Source organism: Phascolarctos cinereus, unplaced genomic scaffold (genome assembly GCF_003287225.1).
Source record: "Phascolarctos cinereus isolate Bilbo 61053 unplaced genomic scaffold, phaCin_HiC Scaffold_8;HRSCAF=390, whole genome shotgun sequence".
NCBI classification, from domain to species: Eukaryota; Metazoa; Chordata; class Mammalia; order Diprotodontia; family Phascolarctidae; genus Phascolarctos; species Phascolarctos cinereus.
The window spans coordinates 30,432,664-30,460,519 of record NW_027556291.1 but is presented as its reverse complement, the minus strand read 5'-3'; the positions used below and the strand labels follow the sequence as shown (position 1 = coordinate 30,460,519).

At 39.1% G+C, this 27,856-nt stretch overlaps 1 long non-coding RNA gene across 7 annotated transcripts in view; it reads left to right on the top strand.

The window, feature by feature from the left end:
- Positions 1-10,349, top strand: part of LOC110199992 (uncharacterized) — a 115,416-nt gene extending 105,067 nt beyond the window's left edge. For 6 of the 7 annotated variants that reach the window (XR_002322136.2, XR_013483738.1, XR_013483736.1 and 3 more), the window contains 3 exons: positions 6,184-6,284; positions 7,936-8,143; positions 10,236-10,349. This is a non-coding gene — a long non-coding RNA (uncharacterized LOC110199992). Of the gene's footprint in view, positions 1-6,183; positions 6,285-7,935; positions 8,678-10,235 lie in introns of those variants that run through there. The other variant, XR_002322135.2, reaches the window with a different exon arrangement.
- Positions 10,350-27,856: the final 17,507 nt, after the last annotated feature.

Sequence of the window (27,856 nt, the reverse complement as noted above, 5' to 3'; positions counted from 1 at the left end):
TCTCTGGCATTCTGGCTAAGCGTATGGTCCCCTTTGCAGAATCATATTTTTAAATGCGTAAAATAAAATACATAGGATTATAAAGGAAACAGTTATATTTTTTTGTGAGGCAGTTGGGGTTAAGTGACTTGCTCAGGGTCATACAGCTAATAAGTGTCAAGTGTCTAAGGCCAAATTTGAACTCAGGTCCTCCTGACCCCAGGGCTGGTGCTGTATCCTCTGAGCCATCTAGCTGCCTTGGAAACCAATTATATTCAAAAACCATGTTCATGGACCCCATCTTAAGAACTCTTGCTCTATACTATCTTGTTTGGTTGTCTTATCAGCTCCTATGGATTCAGTTATTATCTCTATGCAAATGGTTTTCTGATCTATTTATCTAGCTCCAACTTCTCTCCTGACTTCCAGTCCTTTATCACCAACTGCCTCTTGGCCATGTTGAACTGGACATCCCATAAATATCTCAAACTCAGCATGTTCAAAACAGAGCACATTATCTTTTCTCCCAAACCTTCCCCTCTTTCCAATTCCCCTATTACTGTTGAGGGTACCACCATCTTCCCATTCACCCAGGCTCACAACCTCACTGGCATCCTTGACTCCTCACCCAAATTCACCCCCTGTATCCAATCTGTTGCTAACTCTTGTCAGTTATACCTTTACCATATCTCTCTTGTGTATGTCCCCTTTCTCTGCTCATACAGCATCCCTCACCACCTCATGCGTGGAGTATTTCTTCTTGGTTGCCTTCGTTCAGTTTTCTCCCTTTTTCAGTCCTTCCTACACTTAGGATCTTCCCAAAGAACATATCTGACTATATTACCTTCCCTAAACACCATAACCATATGTTACCTCCATCAATACCACTTGGTTGTTGATCACCTCCAGGATCAAATAGAAAGTCCTCTGTTTGGTGTTTAAAGCCCTTTACAACCTGGCCCCTTTCAACCTTTCCAATCTTTTTACTCTTTACTCCCTTCAGCCTTCTTGCTATTTATTTCCATTGGATTTCTGGACTCTAGACCCTTTCACTGGTCACCCCCCACTCCTAAAATGGTCTTCCTCCTCACTTCCACCTCTTGGCTTCTTTCAAGACTCAGCTGAAATTCCACCTTCTGCAGGAGGCCTTCTCTAGTCTGTTCTCCCCAGGTGCCCAGTTGCCTCTCCATAGGGGTTGCTTCCTTGGGTGATGGCTGTTTTGGAGAGGGGAAGACAGGCTGAAAGGTCAGCCAGAGGTGTCTGGGGGTGTGGCATTGCTATTCTCAGGCTATTTGGCCTTACCTACTCTTCCATAGCAGATGGTAATTAGTAATTGGTTGGTAATTAGTGTAGGTGGAAGTGGGGATGGTGGGGCCTCTCTCCATAGGGATTGCTTCATTAGATGATGGCTGTTCCAAAATCCGAATCTGAGTACTGGATTTAGACTCAGAGAACCCAGGTTCAAATCCTTCCTCAGGTGTTTACTACTTATGTGACCTTGGGCAAGTCTTTGAACCTCTCTAAGCCTCCTATTTCTCATCCGTGAAATGAGGGAGTAGACTAAATTGTCCATAAGGTCTCTTCCAACTTTAAATTTGTCATCCTATGATCCAGGCTTTCCGACTTCTATACAGAATTCTTTTTACTATACCCTTAAAATTATTCTGAAGTCAATTCTTTTTTTAAAAAAATTTATTTTACTAATTTATTTTGATTTATCAACAATCACTTCCATATGCTTTTGAGTTTAAAATTTTTCTCCCCCTTCCTCCCCACCACCCTCCCCAAGATGGCGCATATTTTCACATTAGTGAAGTTGTAAGTAAAAATTAAAACCAATAGGAGGAACCATCAGAAAAAGGAAACAAAACTCAACAGAAGAGAAAAAAAAAGATAGCGATTCAGTTTTCACAGTTATGATTACTGTGTCTTTTTTTCCATCCTTTCCCTCCCCGTTTATGCTTTTTCTTTCTCCTTTCTTCTTTCCCCCCCTCACTAGTATTTTGCTTTTGACTACTGCCTCCTTCAGTCTCTCCTCCCTTCTATTATCCCTTTCCCTTTTCTTCCCCTTTGTCCTTACTGCTTCTTCCCTCCTTTTCCCTCCTACTGCCTATAGGGCAAGTTAGATTTCTATACCTAAAATTTCTATAAATGTTATTCCCTTCTTGAGTCAAATATGATGAGAGTAAGGTTCAAACAATGCTCACCCCTCTCCCTTCTTTCCCTCTGCCATAATAGGATGTTCTTTCTTTTCCTGTAATGTAATTTACCCTTGTCTGCCTCCTCCTTTCTTAGTATGTTTTCTAAGATCAGACTAATCCACGACTTGGATCCATTTAACCCACTTGATTAGATTTTTTTTTTTATCATTACATCAAAGTCAACTGATATCCACCCCCTTTATGTATACACCTTTAACATAGTGTAATAACAATACAGTTCTCAAGAGTTACAAGTGTCATCTTCCCTTGTAGGGATGTAAACAGTCCTCCCTTATTAACAACATTTTGTATCTTTTTGTCCTATTTACCTTTTTATGTCTTTCTTGAATCTTGGACTTGAAGATCAAATTTTTTGTTGAGCTCTGGTCTTTTTATGAGGAAGGTTTGGAAGTCCCCTATTTTGTTGAATATCCATCTCCTCCCTTGAAAAATCAAGCTCATTTTTGCAGGGTAGTTGATCCTTGGATGCAATCCAAGCTCCTTTGCCTTACAGAATATCATGTTCCATGTCCTGCGGCCTTTTAATGTAGAAGCTGCAAGGTCCTATGTAATCCTGGCTGTGGTTCGATGATATTTAAATTCTTTCTTTCTGGATGCTTGCAGCACCTTCTCTTTCATCTGGTAATTTTGGAATTTTGCTATTATATTCCTTGGCATTGTCAATTTGGGATCTCTTTCAGGTGGTGAGCTGTGTATTCTTTCTGTGGTTATTTTCCCTTCTGGTTCTAGGACTTCAGGGCAGTTTTCCTTTATGATTTCCTGAAAGATACTGTCCAGGCTCTTTTTTTCATCATGATTTTCAGGTAGTCCAATGATTTTTAAATTGTCTCTCCTGGATTGATTTTCCAGGTCAGTTGTTTTACCTTATGAGGTATTTTATGTTTTCATCTATTTTTTCATTTTTTTGTTTCTGTTTGACTGATTCTTGCTCTCTCATAGAGTCATTAGTTTCCATTTGTCCAATTCTAGTTTTTAACAGATTGTTTTCTTCTGTTAGTTTTTGTACTTCCTTCTTCAATTGGCCAATTGTATTTTTAAGGGATTTGTTTTCTTCAGTGTACTTTTTTTCCAATTGGCCAATTGTATTTTTTAAGGACTCTTCTACCTCTCTCATTAGACTTTTAAAATCCTTCTTGAGCTCTTCTAAGAAGGCTTTTTGGGCTTCAGACCAGTTCATATTCCCTTTTGATGTTGCAGATGTGGGTTTGTTGACAATGTTGTCCTCTTCAGAATTTCTGTCTTGATCTCCACTCTTCTCATAATATGAATCTATGGTACATTTCTTTTTACTCATGGTTTCTTTATTCCCTGGCCTTTAAATTTAGAGATTGAGCTGTCCTGCTGGGGAACAGAGGGTACTAACCCAAGCTTCTTGTGTTGGGAGCCTAGGTCTTGGTCACTGGCTTTGTGTGCCTGGGCCTCTTATGTTGGCAATTGGAGGCTGTAGGGTTTTGGCAGCTTACCTTGTGTTGGGCTGGAATCAGCAAGGCTGGAACTTTCAGGCAATTCTAGGTTGCCTGCTTTTCCTTTTCTTTAGCTTTCTTCAGCTCCTTTTAGATGGGTGCTGCAGTGTGTTTATCTGCCTGGGGCCTCTTGCAGTGCTGCCTCCCTCATTTCTGCTAATGCACTGGGAGATTCCTTTGAGGTTAGAGTGCCAAGGCACCTGGTGGTTTTCTGTTCTGGTTTCCACCAGTTTCCCTGCCCTCACTGAGGTACTAGGAGTTCCAGATGTTGGTGTTTGCCTGCTCTACCACCTGGTCTTCTGGCTCTCCTCCTGGTTGACAGTTGGAGGCTGTAGGGTTCTGACAGCTTACCTGGTGTTGGGTTGGAATCAGTAAGGCTGGCACTTTAGGAAGACTCTAGGTTGCTTTCTTCAGCTCCTTTCAGATGAATGCTGCAGGGTGCTTATCTGCCTGTGGTCCTTTGTAATGCTGCTTCCCTCATTTTTACTGAGGTACTGGGAGACCCATTTGCTGGGCTGATGTACTCCTGTTCCCTATCTTTCTTGTAGTTCAGCTGTTCCAGGTTTGTTTTTTTTTTTCTGGGGTGATATTTTCTGGGTTTTCAGAGTTTGCTAGGGGAGTGTGAGAGCGATACTCTTCCATCTTGAAGTCAATTCTTTAAGAGCCAAAAAACATGTTTTTGTAAAATGAAATCATTCCCTGATTTTTATTATTTGCAAATATGGATTTCGTTTATTGAATTTTCTTACACTAAGGCCTACCATAATCATTCTGATAAGATCAATATAGATATAGTCATCTTTTCTGAAATAGTCCCACCTGGCTTTAGCCAGAAGTCTTGAGTAATGGATTCAAAAGCCCATGGACTGTTACCTAGGTTGGTTTTTCTCTCTCTAGCCTCGACATAGTACCTGCTGTTGATGCTGCTACATAGAGTGCATACTGTTGATCCTCCAAGGTGAATACAAGGACACACCATAGAAACAAGGAGAGGGCCAAGGAAATCCCAGGGAAAGGGCTAGTGCAGGGGTGGGGAACCTTCAGCCTAGAGGCCATATGTGGCCCTCAAGTGCTGCCTTTTGACTGAATCCAAACTTCACAGAACAAATCCCCTTAATAAAAGGATTTGTCCTGTAAAGCTTGGACTCAGTCAAAAGGCCACACTGGAGGACCTAGAAGGCCACATGTGGCCTTGAGGCCACAGCTTCCCCACCCCAGGCTAGTGGAAAGGATGCTAGGCTTCTGTTGGACCATTGGAACTCCAGCTCTGTTATGTCCTGGCTGTGAAACTGTGGGCAGATACTTTACCTCTCTGAACTTTCATTTCCTCCTGTAAAATAGGGACAAGAAGTCTTGCCCTGCCATTGATGATAAAGTGTTGGAGCTGCAAGGGATCTTGGAAACTTTCTAGTCACACAGGATCTTTTAACAGAGGAAACAGAAGGCCAGAGAGGGAAAGATACTTGCCCAGGGTCACATAGGAAGTGAAGAGCAAAAGCATGGTTCCAACCCTCCATTCTCTGTCTCCAAACCTGGTGCTGGTTCCATTAGATTATAGGGAGTGCTTTGTAAACCTTTCAGTGCTGTAGAAATAGGAACTATTGTTTTGATGATTATCTCATTTTCTGGCCCTCTTGTTATTCCTCACACTCTATGGCCCCTTTCTGGGCCTTTTCACTGAAATGCCTCTCTGCCTCCACACCTCTTACCTCCAAAACTTAGCTCAAGCACCACTTTCTACATTAAGCCTTTCTTGATTGTCACCAGCAGCTAGTGCCTTCCCCCTCCCAAATGACTTGGTATCAATTTTATATATAGTCTGTGTGTAATTATATTGGTGGTGAGATGAAGGAGTTTTGTTATCTGGGTGATCCTGGTACTGATGAAATCATAGGCCCAGTTCCTAACCCTTATCCTACATATGTGCATGCTTTTTCCTTCAGTAGAGTATAAGCTCTGTGAAGGCAGGGATTTTTTCATTTATGTCTTTGTATCCCTAGTACCTAGCAGTGCTTGGTGAATATCGGGTACTTAATATATGCTTGCTGATTGCTAGAATATGAAAATATATCTATATCTATATATCTATATAATTATATATAATAAATACTATATGATATACTTCTTTCATACTTCAATGATGTGTGATTTCATTGGAATAGGCAATCCTTCCATTAATGCAGATCACTGTTCCTCTCTGACTTAGTAAAAGATCTTCGAGATTGTCATTGCTGAAAAATTTATCACTGTGTGGCCCATGTAGTGATGAATCTCTCTGTTCTTTGGACAACCAACATATAGTTTGTCACCAGGCCTTTCCATATTGATAGCACTTGTAAAATCTTATATCTCTTTGGTACAAACTTCTAGAGCCTAGGTTTGTTGCTCTATCATGTTGAGGCACCTGAGTTGAAGTATTGAAAAAGTATAAAATATGATATAATAATGTTATTATGATTATACATGCAACTCAAGGATTTTAATTCATAGCATGTGAATTGTTTTTTTTTTCTTTCCAGCACTGCATAGAGTCCCTGTTGGAGGATTATTTTGGGTTTATTGGACTAATGTCCATGCTGTGGATCTCTTCTTTCTGAGAAAGGAAAAAGCTGAGCTGAGTGTATGTTAAATCTTGGTTCCTATCCCATTTCTAGATTGATCACTAGGTATAAACTGTCTCTGTCATGGGCAGAAATGACACTCACATTCTTCCCAACAGCTGTGTCTTTCCTAGGAATCAGAAATGGTCCTACCTAACCACAACCAAATTGGGCTTACCCTCTGGTGATAAAAATGGTTGGTGGGTCCATTTTGAGTGAGGTTGGGTAAGGTAAAATATAGGGAAGGGATGATCTGAAGGATCTTGGAGATATTTCTGGAACTACTGAGCTCTCTGGGCGTGAATTCAGATTTTTGATCTAACAGCGTCCACTTGGATAGCTTTCTCTGGAGTCTTGGTAGAGTAGCTGTATCAAATGGATGCTGGAGATCATGACATCATCCAGTGGGACGTGGTTTGGTGCTGAGGGTCCACGCAGGTGATACGTGGATTCAGTGTTTCTAACAATGTAAAGTCTTATAGTTGTATTCAAACTGCAGTGTGTCATAATGGTGGGAATGATGGACTTGGAATCAAAAGACATGGTTTTAAATCCTGCTTCTGGAACTTACTAGCTGTGTGACTCTGGGTAAGTCACTTGACCTCTCTGAGCCTTAGTTTCCTCATCTATAAAATGGGGAAAATACTACTTATAATATCGATCCATTGGGTTTATGACACTTAAATGAAATAGCATATGGAAAGTACTTTGCACAACTTAAAACATTATATAGATTTCATCTACTCTTACTGGGCACTGTCATCTGACCTGCTGGTATACCCTGGGCATGGACATTTGGCCTGTACCTTAGGACTTCTGGGCCTGCAACTGAACTCTTAAATGTGTTATATCCCCCAATTAGAGTCTGGGGACTGCCTTGTTTTTTACATTTGTATTCCCAGCACTTAGCACAGTGCTTGGCACATAGTAAGTAATTAACAAATGCTTTTTCATGTCAGAGAAGTCAGGGGAGTGGCAATAATCTAGTTTGGTCAAAGCATTTAGGGCATTTGAAGGAACTAGTGAAAGAAACATAGGTTTGGGCCAGATTGTGGAGCACCTGGACTTTATTTGGTAGGTAATTGGGTATCATCAAAAGTGTTTTAGAGAGAGAGAGAGACAGAGAGAGGGGAGAGAGAGAGAGAATGGAAGGGAGAGAGGGAGAGAGACAGGGGAGAAAGAGGGAGAAGTGGGGAAGGGGGAAGAGAAGGGGCCAGGTAGAGAGAGTGAGAGGATCCAAACTTATTTGAAGAAGATTAACCTGGCATAGTGTAGCTGATAGAAGCAAGGCGAGTACTATTAGAGCAGCTGAGGCCAGACTTTCCAGTTGCCCAGGGAACACTGGGCCACTCATCAAGATTAGAGATGAAAGAGAGATAAAACAAGAGAATCGATGAAACAAGGACTTGGAGAATATAGGTGTAGATGAAATGGAGGACATATGGGGGACAGTTAACCTTGGAAAGGAGTAATTGTATGCAGGAGGATCCTTCTTCCTCTGCAACAGGAGGAAAATACAGAGGCACTGACTGTGCTTCAGGCTCAGGATGAGTCACCAGCGTGGCAGCAGCCAGAACAGCTAATGTACTCTTTAATACTTCAAGTGACTGTGATTTCATTTGTCTCCCTGCTCCCTCCACCAATGCAAATTACAATTTCTTTGTGACATAGGAGATTGTCTCTAAGATTTATTGTGGCTGTGGAATTCATCATCTCGTAAGCAACCTGCTGATGAGTCCCTCTGCATTTATCGAGGCTGACACATACAGCCCATCACCAGGCCTACGTTTGCCACTTTTTCAGCTTGGTTGGAACTACCAGAGCTTGTGTTCCATTCACTGGCATAACCTCGGAGAATCCAGGTCATCTCCTTGTCATGGTGAGATATCAAAGGACAAATCTAGTGGAGATAAAGTGGTCTGAGGTTGCATTAATAGCGCCACAGTGCCCAGAGTGTGGGGCATGACAGTCCTTCTGTTCTTTGCCCTGGTCAGACTAAATCTGCACTCTTGTGTTCTGGGTCTTGAACCATATTTTAAAGAGGAGGAAATCAAGGCCCTGAGAGGATCAGCTGTTATCTTCCCTTTTAGAATGTAAGCTCCTTGGAGTAGCTATTGTTTCATTCTTTGTACTTGTATCCCCAGTGCCTCGGATAAATTAGGCACTTCATCAATGCTTTTCAATTGCTCCAGTGTTCTGTCCAGTGTTCCACAGGTAGTCCATGACAGACCATGACTGAAGGAGGTCCTCCCGCTCTGTGTCTGGGGCTGCTTGGTGCATTGCTGTGCAAGGGGGCTAAGATTTGTGCTGTTGGACCCAGAGAGCAGAACGAAGAGCTGGGGAGGGGGGCACTTAATATTCAAGTCTTTCAGTCTTTGGAAATTGCTACCTTAATAAAATCATTTTCTTTCTACATTGAATGCCCCCCACATAATTTTTTTAACACAGGAAAATACAGTGAAAAATGTAAGTAAACAATAATAGTAGCAAACTTGACTAGGTTTAGAGTCAGGGGACCTGGGTTTGAATCCTGCTTCTGCCACTTACTGTACTTTTGTGACCTTAGGCCTCTCTGTACTTCACTTTCCTCATTTGTCAAATAGAGGTTAGACTAGGTGACCTCTGAATGTCATTTATAACTAAAAAAATCGATGATCCTGTGAAGTTGCAGAGAGGCATATTCAGATTCAATTAAAGGAAATTCTTCTCAACAGTTAGAGCTTAGGAGGTGGTAAGTGCCCCATCACTGGAGATCTTTAAATGGAGAATGAATCAAAACTCATCAAGAATGTAGTAGAATGGATTCCTCTATCAGATATTGGGTGAACTTGATGGTCCCTGAGGTCCTTTCTACCTCAGAGATTCTAGGATGATACCCTTATATAGGACCTTTGGGCAACTTAAGGAATCTTTTCCCACTTTGCCACTGACTTCTCCATTTGACTTGACCACATAATTTAAGTATTTTGTGGTCCAGTTTTGTAGGATTTAGAGCTAAAACATCACCATTTTAGTAGTCTTCTAATTCATTCCCGTAATTTTATAGATGAGGGAACTGGGTCCCACAAAGCAGGAGTGACAAATTCAATGCCACATAGCTAGTAAATAGCTGAGTCAGCATTCAAACCCAGGCCCTGTGACTCCAAATCGAGTGCGCTTTCTATTATGTCATGCTGAGTCAAATGGGGCTAGGTTCTAGCAGCTGGGATGACTGCCAGAGCACAGCTAATAGGGTGTTACCTTAGAATGAAAATAGAAATAAGGAACTAAGGCACTTCGTGTTGGAGGCCATAATGTGGGCCAACGTTTTGGACTGAGTATTTTGTTTTCAATAAAAATAATTCAAATATTTGCCTTCAAAGAACATTTTTTAAAATGACAACTTTTTTTTGTTTTAGCACTGCATATATATATATATATATACATATATATATGTACATATATATATACATATATATGTGTATATATATATGTATATATATATGTACATATATATATACATATATATGTATATATATATGTACATATATATATACATATATATGTATATATATATGTATATATATATATATGTATATATATATATATGTATATATATATATATGTATATATATATGTATATATATATATATATGTATATATGCAATGTAGAAAGTCAAGATAATCATCTGAATAATTCAGCCCCAAATCCCTTGTATAATGGTAAGAACAGTTGGCTTGAATGATATTGATTGGTTGATTAAATATACCATATTCAGTGGTTTAATTAAAAGCATTTTGAAAATTAAAAGCACTATAAAATGTTAAGAAAATTTTTGAAAATTTTTGAAAAGGGAGAATTGTTAACAATGAAAGCAACTTTTCAAGTTTCCTTCTCAGTCAGCCCAGACTTGGGGATGCTGAGTGTTTATTTTCCTTCATTTAAAAAATGCCTTATTTTGACCAATTGAGTTTCATGCATTTGTTTTCAGAATATCATTGCAGCAGAGCAGCAAGTAGAAAACCTCTTGATATCCTACAACATTTTGGAGCAGCCTCTTTATTTATAAAGAATAGCAGACTTTGGAGAGTCACTGAAAAGGTATAGAGAACATTCTGATTACAATTCAATGAAGCCTAATCATTAGAAACCTTTTTGATATTAGCCTTTTTGTCTTATCTTTGCTTATGAAATATGGGTGACCATCCTAACATATTTTTAAGATGAACGGTTTAAATTCAACTTTGTTTCCTTTTGCATTTACCAATGTAGATATCACATTGCCTATTGTCCTGTCATCCCAGCCCTGCCTTTTTGGAGCAGTCTATCTAAAAAAAAGAATGAGGATCAAAGTACAGATACCATGACTCAGATATGCTAGCTTGGACAAATCTTGGAGCTCCCAACTTTTCTTTCTCTTTGTTTACTCATAGTTTACTCAATATTGCTATATATTTCAGTAAACATCGTGGGGACTACAGACCTGGTCAGGGCCCTCCCCATGTATTTTCCTTCCTTTCTCAGAGCTTTCCCAGAATGTATTGCAGGTACTAAAGCTCTTAACTACACTCATTCATTCTTAGTGTGGAGCTTGGGAGCCTTGGCAGGGCTTTGGGGTATGTATGAGAGCAGTATGAATCATCTCTCTAATGTCACTCACGTGTACCCCCTCATCCACAGTTGTTGACTCCTTCCAGGATTTCTCTGTCACAACTCTGAAACAGGTCTCCCTAACTACCAGTCAATATATACCAACCACAAGGCTACTAATGACTCCCCTCACTACTCTCCTGGACCCCCCAGTTCTCCCCATTGTTACTTGTGTTGCTGTTCCACCCTCTTGGATATGGAGCAAGTGAATGGAAGGACATCTTCCTTGCACATGGATAATTGTGTCTGTCTTTTTCTGTCTCAGACCCATCACATTTCCAAGTTCTTGATGGTAGATGTGAAATTCTCCTTTGAAGACATAAAATTAAGAGACATAAGGGGCAAATTACTAAATTTACTCAAAATGACTCTTTAATCAATCAACAAGCATTTATTAAGTATCTACAAAGACAAAAATCAAGCAGTCTCTCCCCTCAGGAACTTAACATTCTCAAGGGGGACACAATATATATACATATTTACACAAAATATATACAGAGTAATTGGGAGGAGGCATTAGCAACTGGGGAGCCTCGCATAGAAGATGGCAGTGAAGCTGAGCTTGGAAGGAAATGAGGCATCCTAAGAAGGGGAAGTGATAATATAAATATATGATAATAAAAATACATAAATCTGGAGGTGGGTGCTTATCTGTAAAATAAAGGGGTTAGACTAGGTGACCTGTGCAAAGGCTTGGAGATGGGAGATGGACTGAATGAAGAATAACAGGAAGGTCAGTTTGTCTAGATGTGAATAGAGAAGAGGGAAGGGATACAAGAGATCTTCTGGATGTAGAACTGTCAAAACTTGGTAACTGATTGGATGTGCAGAGTAAAGGAGATGGAGGAGTGGAAGATGAATCCTCAGTGACTGCAATGATGGCCGTGCCCTTCACAGAAATGGGATAGCTTGGAAGAGGGGTGGGTTTGGAGGAAAAGATACTGAGTCATGTTTGGGGCATATTGAGTTTGAGATGAACATACAGTTTGAAATGTACATTAGGTAGTAATGTGGGACCATTACTCAGGAGAGAGAGTAGGGCCAGATCTATAGATTTGGTATAGGAAGAATGAATGGGGTGAGGGGGGGAGGGGAGAGAGAAGAAGGAAGAAACATTTATTAAACTCATATAATATGCCAGACTGGTAGAACTAAATGCCTTACAGATGTTAGGTCATTTGAATAAGTATAGCTATTGGCATAATAATAGCTAAAGTATATAACACTTTAAGATTTGCCGAGTGCTTTATGTACGTTATCTCATTTTATCCTAACAACACTCCTAAGTAGGTGCTGTTATTATCCCTATTTTTACAGAGAGGAAACTGAGGCTGAGAAAGGTCAAGTGACTTACCCAGGGTCACACAGCTAGTAAGTGCTCAAGACAGGATTGGAACTCAGCTCTTCCTGTTTCCAAGTTCAGTATTCTATCAACTACATCACCTAGCCACATATAGGACCAGGCATATATGTTCAATTATAATATTTAATATTTAATAAAACCAATAATATCTGAATAATTAATTTCCACTTATGGGCCTTGTAAGTGTAAGTTATAATTTATAGCCTCTAATGAGATTAGGCATTTGGGAAGTTTGAATGAAAAAATAAGCCATATCAGATTGCTCAAGTACTCAATTTTTTCCAAGCTATTAAATCCCTGTTAGACACAGACCAAATTCCTGTTCATTAGATGCTTTTGAAGTCTTCTAAATGACTGCTAATATAGTTATGGGGGTCTAATGCTTTTCAATCCATGCGCTGTATAGCAGAGTGGGTATTGTATCATTTTAATAGCCAGCATATTTCCCACGGAAAAAAAAAACCTAGTCATTTACAATTGAACGATTCCAACTGTTTAAGCAAATGAGTGTTTAAGCCATTAGCAAATCTCGTTTAGAAGAGCCCATTTTCCTTAGTGGGTTTCCTATCTCATAAGTACTAAAATTAGAACGAACTTTAAAATGTCATTGTTTCCAGACCCCAGCCAACAAACCTCTTCCAAAAAGTAGATCCAGACTAACATAGTAAGTGAGATGTACTGCCTGTCATTGCACCAGGACAACCATTTGACTGAGAGGGATGCAAAAATAAATGTAGCATTTGTTGAAAATGTTTAAGATGCAGTGAACTTGACTTTGCTTTCGCAATTCTGGAAAGATGCCATGGGTACTATGAGAGATCTCTATCAGTTATGTACTGTGGCATAGTATACATCATTCCCAGCACTGAGATGAATGTGTTTTGATTGGAGTTTTTTGGGGGGTAAGGAGGGGGCAAGGAGAAAGAAAAAGGGTTAATAAGATTATAAACTTTAGAGCTGGAGGTTAGAGTCTTGGTTTTGTGGCTTACTATCTGTATGACCTTGAGCAACCCTTTTTCCTTCTTGGCCCTCAGTTTCCTCATTTGTAAATTGAGGGGGTTGAATTAGATGATCTCTAAGCTTTCTCTTCTAAGCCCTGACATTTTATGATTAAGAACAAGTAGATTCTGATATTCCTCTCCACCCACCTCTAGATTCTTCATCTGAGGATAACACATTGTTCCATAAATGTGTCATCAGATTAACATCAATGCAAAGAGCTAGTTAATCTCCCCACTGTTGGCCCTTGTATTTCAGGGACTGCATTTTAAATTTACAAATGGAAGGCCTTCAAAAGGAAAAAAAAAAGATAGAACAACAGTGTTGGGTTTCTTTATTTTTGGGAAGAGCCTCTTATAAGGAAATAGCTTGTAGATCTTGGCAAAATACTCTTCAGTCAAAGATAAAGCCCCTAAGTAAACAATAATATCCTGTGGTACTTGGGACCACATTAGCTGTCTTTAATTGCTGTTAGATGGAAAATGCCATGCCAGGCTATTTCTCAGGGCTCATACTTGGAATGCCAGAAATATTGTAGTGGACCACTTCAAAGATGAATATTCCCCACTACTAAACCTTTTGACTGTTGACTGATGGCTGATTGTTACCATGTTCTTCACTGACAAGTCTTTTCAAGTCACAGAGAAGAATCCCCTCTGTGAAACATGAGTTTGGTGCTTCCAGTTGAGGTTACAGTAATTTAAGTGAGTCCTTTGCTCTCAGGCTAAAGAGCTAAGGTAGCACTTCACCAGGGCTGCCTCTGTTTGTCAAGTCATGATCAGACAAAGGGTTTTTAGGGGTGATGATGATCCTGGAGGGTAGAGTGATGGAAAGCACAGGAGACTGGGAGTTAGGAGAGCAGGTTCTAATCTCACCCCTGATGCTAACTACCCTTACCTTTGGGTAAGTCATTTCTTTCTGGACCTGTTTCCTCTTCCTCATCTACAAAATGAAGGAGTTGGACCAGATGACTTCTAAGGTTGCTCCCAGCTTCATGAGTGTTTTTTTTTTTTTACGTAATGGCCATAATGGCAAGGTTAGTCCAGTTACAACACACATAACACAGAGTCAAAATACCTTTTGTCTTTGGAAACTCTGCATAGTGTGCTGGCACCAGGAGAATTTGCTCCTCCTCTTTTGTCTAGGCAGTCCAACTCTGATTTGCTCCTAAGAATTTAGCTGTTCCTTACCTGCCCACCTTTCTTGCCCTCTCTCCTCACTGTGGGGTCCTGGAACTACACGGTCTTTTGCCCCATTATCATGAATTAATGTAGGGAAGTTGGTCAATGGGGTTGATTTAGGGAAGGGAGAATATGCTGTTTGTTGAGACCTTCTTTGTTAGTGGAGCAGGATGTTTGACTCTTGTAGAAAGGAAAGCAGGAGTACCTCAATTGCAGTTATAGCTCTATGTATGCCTCAACTTCTTTTTTAAAGCTATGGTTTTTTTTTAATTAAATTTTATTTTAAAAACCAATTAACATTGAGCCTCCATAGAACCAAAGATACTTACTTAATAATGATTTACATTTAAATCAATTATTTTAAAAATTAATGAATTTTAACCTAAAATGTAATTTTTTAGTCACTGTTCTCATCAAAATTCTGTGTCCACTTATCCGCATTCACTTTTTATCTTATGTGGTCATACAGTGTACTTTTATTCCTTGGTTATGCTTTTTTGTTTTGCATTATTTAGTAAAGATCTTTCCCAATTTCTTTATATGCTTCATACTTTTTGAATTAAAGTATTCCATTATATTAATGTATACCACAATTTATTTTATCAATGCTCCATTAATATACTACCCTGACTTTTCCCACACTGTTGCACTAAAGGTGTTACCATAGGAAAAGGTTGTATTATAGGTTATTCTAGCCCAGGATAATTTCGGAGAGTTAAATGAACTGGGAGCCAGGAGATCTGGGATCTTTCTATTTGTAGAAATTGTGGGATATCTATGTATGTGCATCTTATCATCCCAATTATATTGTAAAGTCAAGGTTAAGAATTATTTTCTGGACTTCTTTTGCTTTCCTTTGTGGTTCCTTGAGGCCTGAACTTGGGGAATGGGAAGTCCATGCCTCCTCCTACATTACCCAAAGTATCAAGGAGCCTGGGGTGGAGATGGGAGAAAGAGTATAGAAGACCATGGGATTTCTTCTTTCCCATGCATCTTTTTCCCTGTTAGTACAATCCCATGTGCCTACAGCCGCAATAGAAGCCATCCATAGCTGTTTCTTATAGAAGAATCTCTTCTGTGAAACATGAGTTTAGTTAGTGCTTCCAACTCTTCTTTAAGAGGCCTCCAAAGCTGTTACCACTTATTTTCAGGCTTTGTGTATCCCATACCATTTATTTGGAGAGCTCAATGTCTTATCATCCTAAGAATTGCTTTCTCTCTGTGTCTCTTTCTGTTTTTCTCTCAATTCTTTGCTCCTTTCCCCTTGCTCTCTCTTCTGTCTTCTACTTAGGCTTTGTGGCCTGGCTTACTATGGAGGCAGTGTGGATGGAGCACTGGACTTAGAGTCAAAAAACTGGCTTTGAGTCCCACCTTAGACCCTTGTAGGCCCAAATGCCAAAGATTAAAAAGTCTTGGGCCAGAAAACTATAGAAACATAGACTTTGTTTTCCTCACTGTGACCCATTGAACATGGGGGATATAGGAGAGAAAAGCTGATTTAGGAACACCTGTCCATCTTCTAAACCCTCTGAAATCTTCTCTCCTAAAATAAAAAGTAGATATAAAGGAAAGGAAAGGCATGAAGTAAAGGATCCCATGAACTACATTAGCCTAGTAGAGATGAAATTCTGAAGACACAAAGATAAACAATTTTGATCAGGAGGGAAAATGGGAATCATCTGAAGACATCAATGTGGAGGTACAGGGAACTCATTATCCAACTTAAATTTTTAAAAGATATATGCAGAAAATGGAAGTAAGGCCAGCTAACAATATGAATATAAGAGCATGGTATGGTCTTATAAAAATGCTGTTGGAAATGAGGAAGTTCAGAGTGAGATCAAATCATCAAGAGAAGCTAAGTACAATAAAAAAGGGATTTAACAGCCCCCCAAAAGCTATATTGGGAAAATGAGGAGGATCAACAATTGTTGTAAAATTATATTAACTGATGACAGAGAGAAGGCAGAACTCATTCATTCCTATTTTCCTTCTGTTTCCTCTGCCAGGGAGTATATATGGCCTGGGCATTGGAAATGCTAGAACGAAAATGACTGCAAGGAAATCAATACCTAAGATAGTAAGGAGATAGAAAGAGAGCACCCAGCTACCCTTGTTGAGTTCAAGTCACCTGGCCCAGATGAACCACACCCAGGGGTGGGGAACCTGCAGCCTCGAGACCACATGTGGCCGTCTAGGTTCTCAGGTGCCGAGTTCAAGTTTTACAGAACAAATCCTTTTGTTAAGGAGATTTGTTCTGTGAAATTTGGCTTCAGGCAAAGGGCCACACTTGAGGACCTAAAGGGCCACAGGTTCCCCACCCCTGAATTACACCCTCAGAGACTGAAAGAACTAGAAAATGTGGTTGTGGAGAGGTCCTGTAAGATCATTGAAAAGCGAATGTTGCCTTTGTAAGAGTGAGGTCAAAACTACCCCACCTCATTTTAGCTTTTCCACCTTAATTAGGTGAGAATGCTTCCATCAGTCATAAGCTTGAGACTAAATGCAAAAAGTCCTTCAAACTGAAGTAATGTTACATAAGAAGCATGTTTACATAGGCTGAGGAAATTTGGCCACAGCTCAAGAATTATCTATAAATTATTAAAGAGGTGGAAAGGGGAGTCATTCAGAAGGTTGGAGCAAGCATGGCATTCAGCTAACCTGAGTCAAAGCCAAAACCAAGTGGATGCATGATAGTGCTATTGACAGAAATAGTCATGTCAGAAGGAGGATCAGGTCTGGGAGACAGACAGTAAACTCAGTTTGGCTAGGCAATGGGGTTAAGTGACTTGCTCAGGGTCACACAGCTAGTAAGTGTTATGTGTCTGAGGCCAGATCTGAACTCGGGTCCTTCTGAATCCAGGGCCGGTGCTCTATCCACTGTGCCACCTACCTGCCCCTTGGATGTTTATTTTGAGGTGCCTATAGGACATTTTTTTTTTGTGGAGATATCTGTAGTCAGATGGAGATAGAACTCTGATGATGGAAAGAGAAGTCAAACTTGGGATATTTGGGAGTCTTTATATTAATAGAGATGATAGAGGTACAAGAATGAATGCAATTGCTAAAGGAAATGGTGGAGAGAGAAAAAAACCGAAGACAGAGCCTTGATGGAAATAGAGAAGGCCTTGAGTGACACAGAGAACTAAGTGTCTCTGAAATCACTGAATGTCTAAAAGGAGGAGGTGGCCAGTAGTGTCTACTAAGATCAAGGAATATGAGGATTAGGTGAAAAGGTCATTGGATATGATGATTCATACTTCATTGATGCCCCTTGAGAGACCACTTTAATAGAATGGTGAAGTCAGAAGCCAGACTGCAAGGGGGAAATGAGAAAATATGGTGAGGAAGTAGAGGCATCACATGTAGATTTTTTTGTTTTTGTTTTTTGTTAGGCAATGGGGCTAAGTGACTTGCCCAGGATCACACAGCTAGTAAGTGTCAAGTGTCTGAGGCCAGATTTGAACTCAGGTCCTCCTGACTCCAGGGCTGGTGCTTTATCCACTACGCCCCCTAGCTGCCCCTCATGTGTAGATTTTTCATGAAGTTTTGCAATGGAGGGGAGAAAAGAGGTGGACTGGTAGCTCGGTGGGGTAAAAGAGTCAAAGGAAGTCTTTTTTTTTCTTTTTTAAAAAGGATTTTGGATACACCACACGCATAAGTAAGTCAATACTTGCTTATGTATGGTAGACCAGGCAAGAGAGCGTGAGGACCTGATCTCGGTGGTGGTCCTATGAGTGGAGAGGAAAGGAGATAGATGCAAAAGATGTGGAGGTGAAATCAGCAGGACTTGGCATCTGATTGGATATGAACAGTGAAGCGATACTCAAGGAATGACCCCTAGGCTATGAAATCTGGGTGACTGATAGCAGGGGCATGTTGAGAGGTATGTGGAAAATGAAGATTTTGATTTTGGATATGTTGAATTTGAGATACTGAGAGGACATTTAGGTGCAGATTGTCAGCAACAAATTATAATATGGAAGTAGACTTCAAGGTAGAGATTAAAGCTTGACACATGTATGTATTTGGGGGAGTCATTTGCTTAGAGATGGTAATTGAACACATGAGAATGAGAGTGTATAGAGAGAAAAGAGACAGAAGATGGGTAAAGATCCTGTAAAGGAGGCTGAGAACAATCAGTAAGATAGGAGGAGAACCAGGAGAGGCAGTGTCATTGGAAGTTAAGGGAGGCAGGAGCAGTAACACTCATTAAGAGTAGATGTTCAACAATGCTTCAGTAAAGGTACAGGAAGATGAGGACTGAGAAAAGGCCCTTGATGAGAGAGATGGAGCTACAGAGATAGAAAGCGAGACAGACAGAGAGAATGACTGCAATAGCAAGGAAGGAGGGACAGAATCAAGGGAGGAGGTAGAGGGATTAGTCTATATTAGTCAATCAATAATCAACAAACATTTATTAAGCAGCTACACTGTGCCCACTACTGTGTTAGGTGCTGGGGTTACAGAGACAAAAATGAAGTAGTCCTTGCCCTCAAGGAATTTTTATTCTCTTGGGGGACAAATAAGAGCTATCTGAATATTTGTTATTGGCCATTCTCCTTGTAAGTCTTGGGGAAAAAATAGCACCATCTCCTTGTTGAGGTCCAGGGCTTGGTAACAATGTCTTAGAAACTGGCCCGGCTGCCAGTAACTTCTTTGTGTCCAGGAATGGGCCAACACAGTCTGCCATATTTAGGAGGAAAAGGGACCAATTCTCAGTGCTCCCAAAGTCTAGTTCTCCAGAGGCATCTGTGTTTCCTGTAGTTTGTGACGGAGGCCACTGGAGTCACATAGTCTAGTTAAGCCCAGGTGAGAAGGAGAAAGATGTCTTCAGAGAGCAGCATGTTCTGAGGGTTTTCATAGGATCAGAGATTTAGAGCTAGAAGGGACCTTAGAGACTAACAAGGCCAACCCATTCATTTTACAGATGAGGAAACTGAGGCATATAGCAGTTAAGTAACTTGCCAAGGTTATACGGTTAGGAAGTGTCTGAGGTGGGATTTGAACCCAGAACTACTCTATCCAGTCATACCATGCTGTCTCTCTCCAAAGCAATGTCAGCTTACTCTCACAATTAGAAAGTTTGGTTGTCAGCTCATTTTTTTCCCCCTCCTTCAGAGCTCTCTTGCCCTCTGTCTTGGCTCAGCCCTTCCAGGTCTCTCCAGAAAAGGGAAGGCTTCTCTTGCAGTTCATTAATTTAGAGAGGTAGATTGACCTAGTGGATGCATTATTGGATTTGGAGTTAGGAAAACCTAGGTTCCTGTGCTGTCTCTGAGACTTATTAACTATGCAACCATGGGCAGAGCACTTAATTTCAATGTGAACTTCAATTTAAATATCAAGACTAGAAATTGTTTTATATGACTTAGAATATTCTTAGTATTTTTCTTGTGTATTTTATTTTTCGATATAGGACTGGAGGGTGACTAGGAAGGTATTAAGGGAAAAAAGAAAACTCTTGAGTTTTCTTGTTCTTCCCAAATGATTGACGGATTTTCACCATAGGATAGTTCTGAAATAGATTATAAGCAATATCAAATAATAGTTATGTGTTAGTACATTTTTTGGGTTCAGTTAGGATAGTTTTTCTTTTGAAATCAAATTAAGTATTAGTTTAAGATACTCAGCTTTGTATTCACGCTCTGCTTTGTTGATATTAAATAGAATTATAAGAAATCACACTGTCCTAATAATATTCTTCTCTTTATTCCCTCATTTTCCCCCTCTAATCATTTTAGATCACAACTCTTTGCTGCCACTTCTTTTTTGTGTTTTAGCATAAAGACCAGCTGTTTCTAAATTAGATTGACTTCATTGTCTTTGAAACCTCCAAGTGGCACAGCATTGGGTATTTCTGTAAGAAAGGCTGCCATTGTCAGAAGCTTATAATGAAATTTAGGAAGGACTGCAGTTAATCTTTCCATTTATGGAATGATTTGTCTGTTGCATTCTTTATGCTACTTTGATCATTCCTTGTTTGGTTGGACCTAAGACAAAGGAAAAAATAGACATTATCACCGTTCTTTCTCCATTTTAGAACCTTTCACCATTACTGCCACCTCAGCCCTAATCCCATTTCCCTGCTGGGAATAAACACATAGTTTACATTCACTGGCTTCCAAAGTTATGTCCTAGATATTTGTTTTTAAAAGCAAAAAAAGCTTATCATTTTCCCAGAAGAATAATCTGTAACTAAGAGTGCCCCCAAATAATGTGATACATTCTAGAATTTGCTATATGGTTTTGAGTATAAGAGTGTAATTGACATTGACAGTGCTTTAGGGTTTGCAAAATACTGTACATACATTATTGCATTTAGTTTGTACAACCTCCTTTGAGGTAAATACTGTGGGTATTGTCATCTCCATTTTACTTATGAGGAAACAAAAGGGTAGAGAGGTTAAGTGACTTGACCTTGGTCACAAAGCCAATAAATCTCAGAGGTGGGATTTGAACTCATTACTGTATTACAGCATTCTGATCTTTGCTTATTAAACAAGTATGTAGTTGAGACTGCAGGGGGCTTTTTTAATATACATGGTGTCCGAAAAGTCAGTACAGTTTTAAGCTCCAAAAACTTATTTACAAAAAAAGGAAAGTTTATTTACATTTCTTTTGTATTTATTTGGTTTGGTGAATTTTGAGTAACACATTTTAATTTTAACAAGCCAAGGACCCTTGACATCACATACTGCATTTGGGACAATTTCTGAATAACATGTTCTCAGAGCTATAGATCTGTAGAGGCGACCTCTTGCTTGGCCAATTCAAATACTTGATCTATCTCTATCAGACTTTTTTTTTTGGTGGGGTCATGTCAGAATTGTCTTGTATACATCAAAACCCCATTCTTTGGATGATCTTAAAGCTAGGATAACAGATGCAATTCTTTCAGTCACTGAGCAACAGCCAATGTATTTTTTTTTACAAAGTTTGAAAATGCACTAGAGCAATGTATAGCACATGTTGAATTTTAATAAGAAACATCACTATATTAAACATTTAAATAATTTGTTTTTCAAATTTCATTGGTGCTCAGTTCCACATTAGTAAAAGTAACAAATGATTGGTGTTTTGAGTGGATGCTTCCATCCATTGAAAAGAGCTCCCTTTTTCCTGGCTCAAGGAACTCTCAGTAAAATGTAGAACTGTTGGGTGATACTTAAAGTTAAGTATTTAGTACTTCTTAAGTATACTACTCAGTTTAGGTTTAAGAAGAAAATCATCACCTGGGGAGGTACTAGCTGAGTTGCACTGGCCTTCCCCCCTCCCCCAATCAATCCTGCACAATAAAGAAAAATGCTTTTTAGTTGTACTGGGTATTGAACCCAGAGCCTTTTGTGTGTAAAGCAGTGATAACCACTACACCATGAAACCTAACATGCTGTGGATGTCTCCCTTGGGTCCATAAGAAGGCATGCAGATTTGTGCCTGACGTTCCATATTCCTTATTGTAGGTGGAAGTATAACTGGTGTGTTCAAGCATTATTTTCAGTCCTTGCTAATCAACCAATAAACATTTATTAAGTGCCTCCTATGTGCCAGGCAGTGTGTTAAGGCTGAGAGTACAAAAAGAGGCAAAAGACCTGACCTCAAGGAACTTAAAATCTAATGGGGGGAGACAACACACAAACAAATATATACAAAGCAAGGTATATACAGGTTAAATAGGAAATAATTAACAGAGGGAAGGCGCTGGAATTAAGAGGGGTTTCGAAAAGGTTAAATTTTGGTTGGGACTTAAAGGAAGCCAGGGAGGTCAGTAGTAAGAGCAGAGGACGGAGAGCCTTCCAGGCATGAGGGACAGATAGGGATAATGCAGGATCCCTTCCATAAATGTCAATCTAACTGGGTGTTGTTCAGTCGTATCTGACTCTCCAGGACCCCATTTGGGGTTTTCTTGGCAATGATATTGGAGTGATTTACTATTTCTCTTTCCAGCTCATTTTACAGATGAGGAAACTGAGGCAGACAGGGTTAAGTGACTTGCCCAGGGTCACACAGCTAGTAAGTGTCTGAGGCTTTATTTGAATTCAGGAATATGAGTCTTCCTGACCCCAGGCAGGGCACTCTGTCCACTGCCCTACCTAGTTGCCCTGTCAATCTAATGAAGCACACGAAATATTTATAGAGATTCAATTACAAAGTTCTCCTTAAAGAAATAAATAATAATGTAAATAGCTGGAGGACTATTCAGTGTTCATGGCTGGGCCATGCCAATATGATGAAAATGACAAAACTACCAAAATTAATTTATCATTTTAATGCTATAGTAATCAAACTACAGAACTTGACAAAATAATAAGAAAATTCATATGGAGGAACAAAAGATATAGAACATAAAAGGAAATAATGAAAAAAGGTAGGAATAAAGGGGGATGAGCACCTCCAGATCACAAACTACATTATAAAGTAGAAATCATCAAAACCATTTGATATTGGTTAAAAAAAAACCAGAAAAGTAGATCAATAGAATAGATTAAACAAAGAAGAATCAGAAATAATGAAACTCAGTAACTCAGTGTTTGATAAATCAAAGAACTTAAATTACTTAGGAAAGTGCTCCGTATTTGGTACAAATTGCTGGGAAAACAGAAAAGCAGTCTGGCAAAAAATTACATTAATATCTTATATCATATTCCATAATTAATTCCAAATGGATATATGACCTGAATATTAAAGATTATACCATAAAAAATTAGAAGAGAAGCAAATCATGTACTTTTCACAGCTTTGGATCCCACAGGAAATGAATTCTTAAGCAAAGAAGGGATAGAAGTGATTACAAAAAATAAGATAGGTAATTTTGATTACATGAAATTGAAAAGCTTTTATACAAACAAAATGAATGCATCTAGGAAAAACACTTTATATAAAATATTTGTAAGGATTTGGTATCCAAGTTATTTAGATAAGTAACAGAAATATATATAAGACCAAAAGCCACTAAGTGGTCACAGGGTATGGACAAATAGTTCTCAAGTGAGGAATTGCAAATTATCAATGACCATATGAAAGAATGTTCAAAATCACTAATAATCATAGAAATGTAAATCAAAACAACCTTGAGGTTTTCTCTCATAACTAGTAAATTGACAAAGATGACAGAAGATGGGAATAGTCATTGTTGGAGAAGTTGTGTAAAGACAGGCACACTAATAATGCATTGTGGGTGGAGCTATGAATGAGTATAACCTTTCTGGAAAGCAATTTGGAATCATGCAAATAAAGTGGCTAAAATATCCATACCTTTTGATTCTGACATCCCACTGCTAGGCATATACCCCAGAAAGGTCAGTGTTAAGAAGAAAGGCTTACTATAAAGCTAAAATATTTATATATACATATATATTTGTATTTATATATACATGCACATACACACCACTTTTTGTGGTAGCAAAGAAACTAGAATCAAAATAAATGCATTTCAGTTGAGGAATAGATAACCAAATGGTGGTACTTGAATGTAATGGAATATTACTGTGCTATAAGAAGCAGTTAATGTGATTACTACAGAGAAACCTATAAAGACTTAAATGGACTGATGCAAAGTTAAGTAAACAGAGCCAAGAAAATATACACAATGTGAATGGAAAAACAACCACAAACAGTAGAAAATGAATGCTGCAGATTTACCAAGACCAAGCTTGGCCCCAAAGAAGAAATATGAGTAAACACCTCCTCTACTCCTTAGCAGAGATGGTAGGAGGTACCAAAGGTGTGGAACATTGTATATGATGTTGAATGTTTTCAATTTATTGATCAGTTTTGGTAATTTATTTCTCTTCTTTTTTTCTTTTAAAAATCCTTCGTAAGGGATGGCTGTCTTGGAGAGGGTAGAGGTAGGATTGCAGGGGAAATGGGAAGTTATGTAAAAATAAAAGATAGAGATAAACATTTATTTTAATAAAAGATAACTAGGGTTGCATGGTATTTTGTATTCAATTTACATTTCTGCTGTCTAGCCCTGTCAAGAATGTAGTACAGAGAAAAAGACCAGAGAATAGAAATAAAATAGTGAAAGCAGTTCAATCATTTATTAATGTAGAAATATTTATTAAGTGCCTACTGTGTTCCAGGCATTGTGCCAGGAACTGGGGATACAAAGGCAAAAATGAGACAATCTCATTGGAACAGGAGAGACCATGTGACACAATACAAACCAGATAAAAGGTAACCTGACCTGAGGGCACTGGCATTACCTACCAGCTGTGGGAACTAGAGCAGTATTCTTGCAGAAAGTGGTGCTTGAGCTGAGTCTTGAAGGAAAGCAGACATTCCAAGAGGTGGAGACGGGGAGGAAGTACAATCGAGGCATGGAGAAAAGCCAGTCCAAATGTACAGAGAAGGAAGATGGAGGCTATTGCAATGATCTGGGTGATCTGGGTGATAAGGAGATGAACTAAGGTGGTGGCTATATGAATGGAGAGAAGAGTATCTTTCGTTTGATGCCTTTTGTTTTCTGTCACAGTAGTTTCTAGATAAGCCTTTTCCCCAAAAGAGCCCTCCCTTGTAACAAAGGAAAATGTTAAGCAAAACCAATGGACATAGTGAACTTGTCTGACACTGTTATGTGGCATTTAATACCTGTAGTCCCAGTTCTCCTATCTCTCCTGATGATTGCTCATCACCTCTCTTGGGCCAAGATTGGTCATTACAATTATTGAGTGGATTTCTAAAAATGATCATCAGATCACTTATTCATCTTTTTCCTTTTGTTCTCCATTTTAAGAAAGTTGGGGGGCTAGTATGTAGACACATCCTGTTTCCATTGGAGCATGCTACAGGATACCAGGTATTCATATATTTTAAAATATTTAGATGAATGACTTCTTTTCAGCCATATGTCACATTATATAGTCAAAATTGAAACTTCCTATTCCAACCAGTAATTCCCTGCTTTTGACCACATAAAATGACACAGAACTTATTATATACTACTCATTTCACTAACAGGTTTGTATTTATGGCAGTCCCTATTTGGGGGGACAATAAACCTTAATAAAGTATTTTAAAGAATTACTATGTTTCAAGTCAAAGCGACCAAAGTTGGTAGCCTCAGCAACATGTAACTCTAAAGGACCCAGACTATATTTTTGTATTGGGTCATTTTGGACCAATTGACTGGTTACTTCAGTCAGCCAATGAACTGAGTCAGGTACATTGAGTGCTTAGTTCAGTCAGAATGGTAAAACCTTTTGCTAGTGCACATAAAGCCTCAGAGGTCCATAAGCAGTCAGTCCAAGGAAATTCTTCAACTTTTCCCTTAAAGCTGCAGCTTTCCTGCCCTCTCCCAGGGATAACATTTACATACTGAAGGGTAGCAGGATAATAGAAGAACTCATCTTTTTTCTCCCTGACTCAGCAAGAGGCAAGCAAGGAATTATAATACTTGTGAAAGGAATTGCTGGTGCTGATGGTCCCTAGACACTCCCAATTGCTCTGGGGAGATTTCCAAAAGCGATCTAAGTGTGCACAATTATCCTACCCTCAGTCAGTGTCCCTGGGTAGCGTGAAATGGACAGCAAAGGAATGGCACTACAAAGATAAAGGGGTATTCTTCTTGGCTCAAAACAGCCTTTTATGTAGTATGAAGCCAAAAGAGATGCGAAGCCATCAATGACTAATGTTATTAGGCAAAGTCGTTTCTCTTGGGGTGAACAGTCCTTCCATTCTGGCCAGCTGTTTAAATCATGTCGAACTCTTCTAGGCTGTAAGTTTAACCTCTCATTGGCCGTCACTTAGTGGGGCATAAGGCTTTGATGAAAAGGTTTTTTTTTATTTTCAGAGTTAAGTGGTGGTTTTACTTCAGTCAAGTTGCTTCTCATTTTTCTTCTTGTAGATGTGCATTGTTCTCTGCATAACAGGATCCTTTTAATGCAGGGTCAAAATAAAACCCCAAGTTCATCCATTTATTTAGCAGATATTTCATGGAACACTACTGTATAAAAGGTAGTGTGTTAGGTGTTGAGGGGGAGACAAAAGGATAGATAAGGTTGACCCAAATATCTCTAATATTAAGGATGGCCTTGTGGTCTAGTGGCTAGAACATGGGTCCTAGAAACAGGAGACCCAAGTTCAAATGCTGCCTCAGGTACTTATTAGCTATGTGCTCATGGGCGTATAAAATGAGGATACAATTCTTGTGCTACCTACCTTGCAGAATGGTTGTAAGGAAAGCACTATTCAAACATGAGCTGAATAGTACAAACAGAGGGAAAGATCTTTGAGGGAATGATAGAAGACTTGGGGGAGGAGGTAGCCTTTGAGCTCTACTTCCAAGAATGGGAAAGACTTTGATGGATAGAGAGAAGGAGGAAGAACATTCCTAGAAGTAGGGACGATGTGAGTAAAGGTACCAAGATAAACACCAAATAGTCAAAAAAGGTGACATCATAATTAGATTGGAGGAGCAAGGAAGAAACTATGGATAGGGAAGTCTATGGATAGGGAAGAATACATGACCAAACAAAGGATAGAAAGGATCGCAGAAAAAATGGAAAATTTGGATTAGATGAAATTTAAAAGGTTTTACACAAACAAAATCAGTGAAATTAAAATGAGAAGGGAAACAACTTGGAAAAATCTTTGTGGCAAGTTTATCTGACAGAGATTTAATATTCAAGATATATGAAGAACTGATTAAAATTTATAATAATAACATACATTCTCCAATAGATAAATGATCAAAGGATATAAATAGGCAGTTTTCAAAGGAAGAAATCCAAGCTATCAATAGGCACAGTAGCACACTGTTGGCAGAACTTTGAATTCATCCAACCATTCCGGAAAGCAATTTGGAACTTTGCCCCCGACCTGTGACCTAGCAATGCCACCACCAGGCCTATGCCCCGAAGAGATCAAAGAAAGAACAAAAGGAGCTACATGTACAAAAAATAGCATCTCTTTTTGTAATAGCAAAAAACTGGAAACTGAGTGGGTGCCCACCTCTTAGGGAATGGTTGGTCAAATGATGGTATGCATCATAAGGAATGGTGCAATGAATAGTTTCAGAAGAAGCTTAGAAAGATTTTTATGAACTGATGTATAGTGAAGTTAACAGAACTAGGATAACAAATTGTATAACAGCATTACAAGGAAAAATAATTTGGAAAGATCTAAGAACTCTAGTTAACTGAATGACAAGCCACAATTCTAGAGTTCCAGAGATGGAGTATGCTTCTCACCTCTTGATAGAGAGGTGATAGACTCAAAATGCAGAATGAGACACATATTTTTGGACATAATGTGAGAATTTGTTTTGCTCGACTATGCATATTTATTATGAGGTTTTCCTTTTCTCTTTCTCTGTTCAGTTGAGGGGGCGGGGAAGGGGAGTGACAGGGAGAGAAAAAAATTAACACATTTTTAAAAAGAAAACAAAATCTTAAAATTACCATAATTCCTTTCCACAGA